This window comes from Triturus cristatus, chromosome 6 (genome assembly GCF_964204655.1).
Source record: "Triturus cristatus chromosome 6, aTriCri1.1, whole genome shotgun sequence".
NCBI classification, from domain to species: Eukaryota; Metazoa; Chordata; class Amphibia; order Caudata; family Salamandridae; genus Triturus; species Triturus cristatus.
In genome coordinates this window covers 1765526652-1765538979 of record NC_140589.1, presented here as the reverse complement: position 1 = coordinate 1765538979, position 12328 = coordinate 1765526652, and positions in this window count along the sequence as shown.

The window sequence follows — 12328 nt, the reverse complement described above, 5'->3', positions numbered from 1 at the left end:
TGTGTGAGCAGTTTTTAAACTTCCATGTCGACCATGCAAAATAAGCCTTTTTCCAGCCCCAAACCTTCCTTTTTCATACATAGGGTAGACCCTGGACAGTCCAGAGCACAGGGTGCAGTGCATATAAAATGTTGGATATGTACTTTTACTTTTTTTTTATTTCCTGGAAGTGAAAAACTCCCACAGTTGTTTTTCACTACTGTAAGGAGTACCTCTCCCATAGGAAATCATTGAAGTTACCTTAGTACATTCAATAAACTGTGACTTCCAGTTGGGAACAGGTCGACAGGTTGAGCTTGGTGTCTAAAGATTTGTAATTAAATGCCCTCTTTACTGGTAAAGTCGAAATTTTAATCACGTTAATGAAAATGCTAATTTTAGAAGGTTGGCATTTTTTTGTCCTAACCATTTGGTGGCTGCAACCTGTTTCTGGATCACTTGACTAGGTGCAGCTGGCTTTGTTATTCTTTGTGTATTGCTCCCAGACAGTGAGACAAAAGGAAGATAGGTGTTGGCAGGATGGCCCACTCTGAGTAAACGAGGGGGGGAGTTGTCACCTACCACACTTGCACATCACAAAGTCACTGCCTGAGCACTCTCACAAAGGGATTGTCACTAGTCTAGTGTGACTGCAGACAAGCAGGGGCCAAGACAGGGAGGAAGGAGATGCCTGACACCTTGGGGGTGGAAACCTCTAGAAGCTTTCTCCACTTCAAAGTGGGAACCAGGAATAAATATTGGATCTCAGACTCCAGCTCTTCAGTATTCTTCTGGACCTGTGGACTGAGCCAGGATGAAGGACTGCTGTGCTGCTGAATGGACTGCTACTCTGCTGGACTACTGCTCTATAGGACTGCTGCCCTACTGCCCTCTTGCTTGGTGGGAAAGAATGGACCAGCGTCTGTTGAACCCAGGACCCCAGGGTGACTCCAAGAGCTAGTTGGCTGTCCTCCTGACTAGAGCCTGAGGACCATATGTAGGTAGCTAAATACCGGTCGGTAACGGCCGAAATTCGGTAAATATCCCGTTACCGACCGGTATTTAGGCATTTGAGATGTAGGAGGCATGATTTAAGGATTCGGTAATTTACCGAATCAGTAATGGATCGGTAAAATACCGAATCGGTAAAATACAGATTCGGTAAATTACCGAATCCTTAAATCATATGTAGGGAGCACTCAAGTGAGTGTTTTTTTGTATTCAGGATTCGGTATTTACCACCAAATACAGGTTGGTGATAAATACTGAATACCTTTCAAAAATCTATTTTTTGCTGTTTTGACAGTGCCATGTGGCAGACATACATGCCCTTAGGGCATGTATGTGCGCCACATGTGCACACATGCACGATTCAGGGGTGCAACAGGGTGTCAATGTGACACCCTGCCACCCTTGAATATGCTCCCCCTATTACCGATTCGGTATTTACCGAATCGGTAATGGTGAATGGCTTCCCATGGATTCCTAGGCCTCCAGGCCCATAGGAATCAATGGGAAGGTATGCCTCATTACCGATTCGGTAAATACCGAATCAGTAATACCGAATTTTTCCGATTCGGTAAAATTTACCGATTTTTTACCTACATACTATTTACCGATTCTTAAATACCGAATCGGTAAAATTCGGTATTTATGAATCGGTAAATAGTATGTTACCTACATATGGCCCTAAGAGACAGAAGGCTCCAATAATCTGGAACCCAGCACGTGGACTCTACCATCTGTTAGTCCTACCCTGCTGAGTAGTGCCACCCCAGTCCTGGACCATTGGAAGTAGGCCTGAAAGTGCAGTGCTAGCCCATCTGTGGCTTCAGCAGTACTGATGCATCTCCTCTGCTGCATGGATTTTCTCGACGCAAGGATCTTGCATCTCCCTGCCCAGCCTCTCTGGAGCCACCACTGTGTGACACATCATCAACAACACATGTCTTCAAAACGCAAGCCGCTTGTTATGTTATGCATTTCACTAGGATCATTCCGTGCACTCTGCTGTCTTCGCGTTCCATAGAACATGGAACGCGAAGCCTGGAGAGGCTATAGAGCAGTTAGAGAGGAGACAGCCAGCTGATCAGTTCTGCCTTTGTACCTACCTGCATTTATAAGAATAAAGCTTATTTGGATGAAGATATGACCTCCGGTGTCTGACTTAACAAGTGGCGATGAGCGGGATTTTGAACGGACCAATTTAGGAGGATATCATTTTATGAAAACGCAGGCAGAGTTGACGCGACGCAGAGTAAGACATACTTTGTAGGAGCTTATTTGTACTGAGCTGAAGAATTCACACAGCGGAGGATTTTAACGCGGCCTCACCGGTGAGCAGTTATCGAAATTTTTATTTCTGTTATTGGAACTGTAAATCAAGCTTACGCCATTCTAGGCCTTACCGTTCAATGTTAGAACTCTCCGAGTTCAAACGGTAGCTGCCTAGCAATGCGCTTGATATTGACTGCTCGTGACCAGCTTATGTCTGGCCTCTCAAGCTGCGTGTGATTCTTTGAGTATTCTGCCTAAGCGTCAAACGTTTCTAGTAACGGAACGTGGTGCGTCACACGACGCACAGTGGCCATTTTGAGTTGGGAAGGCTAATTTCGATCGTTTAAGAGTTCCTTGTTTGAAATAAAACTTATTTTACTGGCACTTCAAGGAATAAGGAAATTCATCATCAACGCTTGGATTCTTTTACACTATCCTTATATTCAGGTGATTTTTCATTAATATTTTTGACATTTTGTTATTTTCTGACTTTAATTGAAGTGGTGAAGAAGGGACAGTGTTTTGCTGTGATTTACACTGAACAATTCCACTATATTTTGTTGCAAACTAATATTTCCTAGAACCTTATTAATTTTTTTTCGTGAGCAACTATGAGTCAGCAAACCTTTTCATTAAGTCCTCCTCAAGCATTTTGGCCTGGTGGCTCTGAACCAGTTCTTAAATGGACAGAATGGAAAGAGTATTTTTTAAATTATATCGAAACTGTTGACTCTGACGGCAAGATGTCAGCTCAACATAGGAAACATATTTTATTACATTCTTCAGACCCCCAAGGACTTAAAACATACAATCAGATGAACAAACCTATTGTAGGTAGTGATGACAGCAATGCCTTCACAGTAGCTTTGGCCAATCTAGATAAATAATTTGCTCCCAAAGTCTGTATAGGTATTACTTGCTACAAATTCTTCCAAAGGAAACAACAAAAAAATGAATCTATTGACGATTATGTGAGTGACTTAAAAAAATTGGCAACGGATTGTGCTTTTGGTGGGTAGTTGGAAGATTTAGTGCATGATCAAGTTGTTATGCATGCCTCTAATCCTGCTATTCAGGAACGTCTGTGGATGAATGGGGATGCCTGTCTAGACGATATTCTTGCTGTTGTCCGCAAAGCTGAAACATCTAGTAGATGTGCTAATGCTTTGAAAACCGAAAGTGTTGCTAAAGACCCTGTAGCTAAAATAAGTTCTAACATAAACATTTTTTTTAGTAATAAGCCAAAATCTGAAGGATGGAGTAAGTATAGACTGAACAGTGAACCACCTAAATGTTATAGATGTGGAAGCCTTGAGCATTTAGCTTTTGCTAAATCTTGTCCTGCTAGAAAGGCTAAATGTGGTGCGTGTGGTATCTACGGACATTACACTAAAGCATGTAGAAGAAGAACTAAATCTGTTAAATGTGTTCAAGAAGATGTCGATTCTGATAGTGATGCGAGTAGTGGTGATGAGCAAGTTTCAGAATGTTTTGTAGCTGTAAAAAAGAAATTACTCTTGAACATTAGTGATGGATGCTTACTTATTTATAACAAACCTGAATGTTGGATTCACATATCAGGTGTGGGTGTTAAAATTTTTGCTGATTCAGGTTCACCTTATTCTATAGTTAATGAGGATGTGTGGAAAATGCACTTCATAGTTAAGGTGGGTTCCAAACTATTTTGCTCCGATATTGAACTAGAAGGTTATGGTGGTAAAAAAATAGATATAATTGGCTTTCGCTGGTTCAAATTTGAATTTAAGAATCGCCATTCCTATGGTAAATTTTATATTTCCAGAAAAGGTCCATCAGTTCTGGGATGGAAAGATCAAAGAAATGTACATATAATCCTTGACCCGAACTCTGTGGAACAAGTTCTGGTAATGGATGAAGGCACGAAAGTTGGTGAAAAACTTTTTTAAAAGTTTCCTTCAGTTTTTCAAAAGGATATTGGAAAATTAAAGGATTTTGAACACAAAATAATTATTAAGGATAATGCCATACCAAAAATTCATAAGGTCAGAAGTGTTCCAATTGCTTAAGGAATGACGTTGCTGTAGAACTGGATAGATTGGTTTCCTCTGATATTATTGAACCTGTGGAAGCGTCGGCATGTGTTTCTCCCTTAGTAGTGGTAAAACGTAGTAACGGAAAACTGAGGTTGTGTGTGGACTTGCGCCATTTAAACGAGAACATTGTTGTTGATCAATTTCTGTTACCTAAAATTAATGAAATGTTAGCTTTATTAGAAGGGTGCCAAGTGGTTTACGACAATGTACTTATCTGCTGCGTATCACCAGATTCCTCTTTCAAAAAGCAGCAAGAAATATACCACATTTATTACACCACAGGGTTGTTTCAAAAGGATGCCTTTCGGCTTAGCGTCTGCTGTGGCCTTTTTTCAACGTCTTAGGCACCAATTGTTTTTTAACATTAAAAACACTAAATTCTTTCAAGAAGATATTCTTGTTTTTGGTAAAACAAAATGGAGCATGAAAAAACTTTAGAGACAGTTCTATCTATTTTGGAATCAAAAGGTTTAACAATTGAATTTTCTAAATGTACTTTTGCCAGTAATCATGTCACTTTTTGGGACATGTTATTGATAGTGATGGAATCAGACCCAAGCCTAATATTCTTGATGCTATTAAGTGTGCCCCTGCTCCCAACTGCAAAGACGACATGAGGTCTTTCATTGGTCTTGCCGAGTTTTGTTCAAATTTTGCATCAAGTACTTACAACCTTAGGCAACTATTGAAAAACAGAAACAAATTTGACTGGTCACCAGAGTGTGAACACGACTTTAATGATATAAAAGATTGCATTACTAAAGTTGCTTCTTTGAAAAGTTTTGACCCTGATGCTCAAAGTATAATTACAACAGATGCAAGTATCAAGGGTCTAGGAGCTGTTCTTGCTCAGGTTGATACCAATGGTAATGAACATGTCATAGCTTATGCTTCTAGATCGTTGTCACCCACGGAGGAGAAATACTCAGTAATTGAGAAAGAGACCTTAGTTTGTATCTGGGCTGTTGATCCTTTCCGAGCATTTGTATGGGGTAAACAGTTCACTTTGCGCAGTGATCATAGACCTTTACTCAAAGTTCTAACCACTGAAGGCACTATAAATACTTCAGTAAGAGTTGCTAGACTAGCCATTAGATTACAAGATTATTGTTATAAAATGGAATATCTTCCTGGAAAGAAAAATTGTATAGCTGATTTTCTTTCTAGAATGCCTAAGCAACTTGATGAGTGTGAGGATAAAATTTAGAACTCTTTTCAAGTTGCTTATGTACAGGATTTGGGAGATTCTGGCATTTTAAAAGAGAAATGGGAGGAAGAATATTCAAAAGATGATGAATTATCACAAGTCAAATTACATCTTGAACAGTCTTGGCCAAGGAAATTAAGCAAAGATCATACTCTAAAACCTTTTTTCGGAAGTTAGATTTGATCTTAGTGTTCAAGGGGAAAACATTTGGAGAGGTAAAAGAGTTATTCCCCCAAAAAGTTTGCGCACATCAATAATTACATTGTGTCATGAAGGCCATTTTGTTTTGGTGGCCTGGCATGGATGGCGACATAGAAGCATTTGTACGAGATTGTAAGCTCTGCAAAGCTGCTGATAAATCTTTGGTCACTTTCAAACCTCCTTTAGGTGTCATGACTAGACCTAGTTCACATTGGGAACATACTATGATTGACATTATGGATCCTATTGGAATTGAGCAGAAATATATTTTAGTACTCATTGATTTATTTTCAAGATGGCCTTTTGTCAGAATTGTCAACAAAGCTGACACTGATACTGTTCTTCATTTTCTTGACCAATCATTTATATTGGAAGGTATCCCTTCTGTTTTATTAAGTGATAACGGTGTACAGTTTATGTCTAATAAAGCCATGGAATATTTTAACAAACTGGGAATTAAACACAGAACTACCTCTTTGTACAACCCAAACAGCAATGGTATGGTTGAACTCTTTAATATAGTTATTAAGAATACTATTCAAATGTCTGCTTAAACTGGTGATTGGGAAACTCAGGTTTTGAAAATGGTTTGGTCTTATAGAGTTTCAAGTTGCGATGCCACTTGATATCCACCTTTTCTTCTTATGCGTGGTAGGAATCCAAGAACAAAGTTTACACCAGGTTGGTTATTTGAATGAATGAATGAATTTACACTTATAGAGCGCATGGCTACCAAAGGCCTCCCAGCGCTAGAGACAGTCATCAACTGAAACAAAGCCAAGGATTCAAGGGAACAGCGGAGTCTTCAGAATTTTTCGGAAAGAAAGATAGTTGGCCCCAAGCCGAATGTGGTCTGTCAGCTGATTCCAGCATTTCGCCACAATGAAGGAAAACAGACGACCACCACTTCGAACAAGGTTTAGTCTGGGGACGACTGCTAGATGTTTCTTCTTGGAGCGCAGTGATCTTTTTGGGAGGTAGGGGGAGATGATTGATCGAAGAATCGGTGGGGCCCAAGCCGAGAGCGACTTATGGGCAGTACACAAAGCCTTAAACTTAAATCTTTAGGCGACCGGCAGCCAGTGCAGAGAGATGATATGAGGTTTAGCAGATTTAAATCCAATGTTGTGCATTGGTCTGAAAACACCGTAAAAGAAAGAGCAGATGCTCTTCAAATCAAAAGAAAAGAATGGTACGATTCTAAGCATGGTGTGAAAAGTGCTGACATTGCTATTGGACAATGGGTTAGAGTAAAAAAAACTGGTAAAATCTCTAAGGAGGACAGTTGTTTGTATGAACCTATGCAAGTTATTGAAATTATGAACAATGCTGTATGCCTCACTGATGGAAAAGTTTGGAACCTTAAAAGGGTTGCTAAATGTTCTGCACCTTCAGTGTGTACTAAAAAGGTACCTAACTTGTATGATTTTGATGACTTATTGTTAAATGGAAATTCTGAGAATGACACCAATGTAAATTCTCCTGTAATTATTAAGGAGAATGCTGTCAATGCTTCACCAGATCCAGGATCACCTAGTCTGGAAACCGATTTAGGAAATTCTTCCGTTTCCAATCAAAATGAACTCACTTTGCATTCTAGGCATTCCAAGCGTGAAAAAAGACCTCCTGCTTGGTTAGGGGATTATATTTCAGAAAGTTTTCCTTTGTAATTTCACTACTGCATTTCTTGTATTGTAGTTGTTAATGATTTCTTCATTTGTCTTAGCTTGTATAGTTTTTTTTATTAAAAGAAAAAGGATGGGAATGTGTATTTTTGTTTTATTCAGGATGGGGATGTGTTATGTTATGCATTTCACTAGGATCATTCCGTGCACTCTGCTGTCTTCGCGTTCCATAGAACATGGAACGCGAAGCCTGGAGAGGCTGGAAAGCAGTTAGAGAGGAGACAGCCAGCTGATCAGTTGTGCCTTTGTACCTGCCTGCATTTATAAGAATAAAGCTTATTTGGATGAAGATATGACCTCCGGTGTCTGACTTAACACCTCTCGTCGACAACATCTTTGACGACGCAGGATTTATTGTTTCAAGTGCTGCATAAATACTTTACACATTGCCTCTAAGTTAAGCCTGACTGCTCTGTGCCAAGCTACCAGAGAGTTGAGCACAGGTTAATGTGGGGTTTGATTGTAGCTCACCTTGATAAGGATTGTGGTTCCTGCTTAAATAGGGTTTCAACCCTCTCAATTAGCAACCCAATTTCTAACAGTGACTAAAATATGGTATGGTAGTGTATGGTCAATTATATATAGTGCCTTCTTCATCTAGATGTTGTCTTAATACTAATAGTAAATCAACAGAAATAACCAGTAGGCAACTAACTCAAAGTTTTACTTAGCAAATAGACAAGTTGTTCATATAAGGCAAAGAGAAATCACTGGGAACAATAAAATGAGGTTATGGTTAGAAAATGATTTAAACATATTATTCAGATTATTGTGCTAAAAATGCTGTCATCAAAGATACTGTAGAAATCGTATTCTAGGGAGAGCTGCGCAGTGGGACAAAGCCTCACACAATACTGTGCCATATATTAATAGCCCTCAAAGTATTGGTCCGAGGCTATGCCTACTGATCACTGTGCCACTGAATGTGGCATCACTAATATGAGCAGAGAAATTAACTCCTTACCATAGTTTTCAACTAAAATAGTTTTGTTGGTACTTGTAAGAAGTTTTAACAGGCCTTACTTGTGACAAGAAAGCACTTTACATGTAATACTGAAGAATGACATTTTATGTGAGATTGCGCGAAAAAGGTTTGTTGGGTTTTTACCTGATTGTTTCTTGTACATCAGTTGTGAGAAACAGAGTCTGATGCGCTATGGTTCCTTTTTGATATAAACCTGGAAAGCCAATTGATAATACACAGAGTCTCTTATAGCTCTTCACCGCAGACCTGATTCACAAAAGGCCTCTGCACTTGTGGTGGAGTTACCGCAGTCGTGGGGGAGTCCATGCACTCAGGGTGGAATCTCCTCAATGAGAATTCTCATTCAGGAGATTCAACCACGAGTGCGGAGATTCCCCCACGACGGCAGGACCTCTGCCACGAGTGCAGAGGCTCTTGTGAATCAGACCCTCAGAGTTTTGTAATTAAAATTAACAAAACCCACAGATATACTTTTGGTAAAGCCTACATTCACTGTTGTGTTGATGATATAGGTCGGGCTCACATCACACTGAGCACTGGCCTTGGTAATACCCAAAGTCACTCAGAGATCTGTTGGTGATAATACCAGAGTCACTGAGAAATCTTTACTTTTTAGCACCCAGAGTGATATAGAGCTCTGCTGTTGATAAGCCTCAATGATCTGAATTCTCCTCTCGATAATGCAGTTCAGTTCAGAGATATCGGCCTAGAATAATACCTAGAAGGTAGAGTCCCTCAAGAGCTACTGGTGAAAGTTCTGAGAGGCACTAAGGGCCCAATCTATTAAAGGAAATGACCCATTCTGTGTCTATGGGAAAATGCATCAATAAATTAGGGCCTAGGAAATCTGCTCATGATAATACCCAGAGTCACTATGAACTCTGTTTTTGATAGTGCCCAGATTAATGAGATTATTGAGCTATGCTATAGCCTTATAACCTGCTGCCCAGGGTTATGCCGGTTGTTGAAGGACCTGTCCCTCCTTATAGGCCCTTGTCTGTGGCTCAGATCTATAACTCTGGATCAGGGCCTTTAACAAGCAAAGATAAAGATGAAGCATGGGTATTTAGTTGGTAAACTGGAGCACAATGAAGATTTAGAGACCATTTGAAAATTATTGGAGTTTGTGTTGATTCTTTGGCTTTCCACGTATTGAGAAGTAGTGGTTACCTAGTAGGTCATTGTTATTTCGAGCAGCCCAGCCTCTAGAGGTGGGAGAGTCACTGAACGCTCTAGTCATGCTTGAGACATATGCCTAGCTCTGGCTCAGCTTAAGGTCTTCTGGACGGCTCTGGTCTAAAACTAGCCACGTTTTCACAGGATGTCATGAGGCATACTGGCTACAGATGCCAAATCGAACCTTCGTCTTGGCTCCGCATCCAGTAAGTCCTGGGAAATCACCCTGAGCTGAAGCAAACAAATGTGCAATGTATTCTGTGTCTGCTCTTATATCCGTGGGCAAGTTTTGAGCAATTAACTTTTGATATCAGTGGCTGAATTCCCCTTTGTGACACTGGGCGGCTGCCCTGTTTGACCAAATTGGTGTAATTGTAGGCAAACACTTTATTTCACTGTCTCCTTTTGTGTTCATTATCACTCATGAGGACACCTTCAAACACTAGAGCTCGGGATGTGCACTGTACGAAAACCTGATGTACTAACGAGAAACGCTTCTGTGTGTTAAAGAAATACCCTTTTTGAATTTTGAAGACACCATATCATATTGTAGCACAAGTTTTGTTGCATGACTTACATGGCAGGCGCGCAACACCCATTGGGCTCACCGGGCTTCAGCCCCCCCTCGTGTGTCAGCCCGGCTGAGACAGCCTCACGGGCTGGCGTCCGTCTAATTCAGGGGTCTTCAAACTGTGGGGCGCGACCCCCAGGGGGGCCGTGGAGTGATGCAAAGGGGGTCGCGCCTTCCCAGTCACACTTCTGCCCAGGCCCAAGGGCTTCAGCCCACCCCCCCACACTTCCCCCGTCCTGTGTCTCAGCCCGGGCTGCTGCAGTGAAACTTGAGCTGCTGGGGGCTCAGCTGGGCAGTGTCTGGATTCCTATCTCCGGCACCCCCGTGTTTTCTCACAGGTCTTTAAAGACCATTTGCATTTTAACATGCCTTTGTAAACTGGTTACAGAGGCTTAGGTTTTTTTGCTGGTTCCAGTACCCCCTGGGTCCCCACTGTGCCTATTCCTTACATTTGGATTTTACATTCACTGCCATAGTGTGAGAATGCATTTCATGGAAAGGAATACAAAGTTGGCTTCCTGGGGGCGCCGTGAGTGAAAGTTTATTATGCTTTTGAAGCACCTGCTGCAGCGTTTCTTTCCCCGCAATTACCAGGCCTCACATAAATGTCAAGATAACTCGTGTGATTAATTATCTTCCTGGAGAGAGATCAGTGTTTTGTATAGTTGAGGTTCTGACTTAGGTGAAGTTAGTGCAGAGGGTTAATATGCCTGCTGCAAAGAACGTGTACCAAGTAGATTACAGAGTGCGTATGATGTGAAGAGATCAGCAGGTTACTGCTTTCAAAAGAGACATCCTTTTGTTACTTGCAATTTATAACTTAAAGTCCTGATATAGAATAGTGAGCTATTAACTTTCATCCTAGAACAGCATGCACACTACAAAGAATACCTTATTAGACCATTGATTAATGTTGCAAAAAGGGTTAATTTGGCTAGAAATCAATTCTTATTATTAAAGGAAACTCCCAACTATGCTGTTTCTTTTTCGACTCTGAGTTTGTGCTTCTCCACACCAAGCACTCTTGAACTATACTGCCTACCAGTATGGATGACATGTGACTCCTATACTTTTAGTCCTTTGGCTTATGTAACATTTCCTATACACTGATTTACACACTATGATTGATTGTCTCTGTGTAATGTGTGTGTGATGCAAAGTGCTCGGACACCCTACACTGGTATGAGTGGCACTATATAACTAATTCAATGAATCTGAGAGTGTGGGGATCCCCGATTAATGCCGCAATAGTTTAACTTAGATCTTAGTCTACGCCCCGTCAATAACATGCTGAGTTACTTCATGGGTCTGGGAATGCACCCTGCATTCAGACAACTCATTCCTCATTCTCACCCTTTATTGTCACGCTCACCTTGCACTCACAGTGATCACAATGCACTCACACTGATCACCATGCACTTGCACCATTCACCCGCTCACCTTGCACTCACAGTGATCACTCTGCACTCAAAATGCACTTGTCCTGCTCACACTATACCTCAACCTGCAGTCACACAAGTACACTACTCATCCTGCACTTATGTGACACTTCACTCACCTGTCCCCCTCACTACTCAATATGCAACTCACTCAAACAAGCCCATCAGTAATCATACATTTATTCATCCCATTCTGAACTTGCATCCGCACCCAAAATGAGAGAGGACAGCAAGGGAGTGAGAGAATTTGATTGAAGAGGTCAGGGATGAGGAGAAATGTGAATTGCCGAAGAGAAGTGTGGACACGCAAGAAGTGAGTGTGATCCAAAGGTGAGGGCTTCTGTTAGAACAAAGGGGAGATGTGAAAGAGGAATGGGGGGACTGGAGAGGTGTAAGATACAAATAGACAAAAATTTGAATGAAGAGACGAGGTGAATGAGAAGTGCTGAGGGGCACGGGAGGTGACAGGGCCAGAGAGGCCATGAGATAAATGTGAGAGACTGTTAGAGATGAGGGCAGTGAAAGGACAGAATGGCAAGAGGTGATTAAAGGTGAAGTGAGAGGTTGAATGGGGAGAGTTCAGAAGTTGTAAAAAGGGGTGAAAGAAAATGACCTGCAAAGTGAGAGAGGGATCCGGGGTTAGGAGAGGAGAGAGGGATGGAAGGGAGGGGGTGAGAGGAAAGCTGCATGGGTAAACGGCTTAACTCTACACAAAACCGCCAGGGTTTTAAGGGAC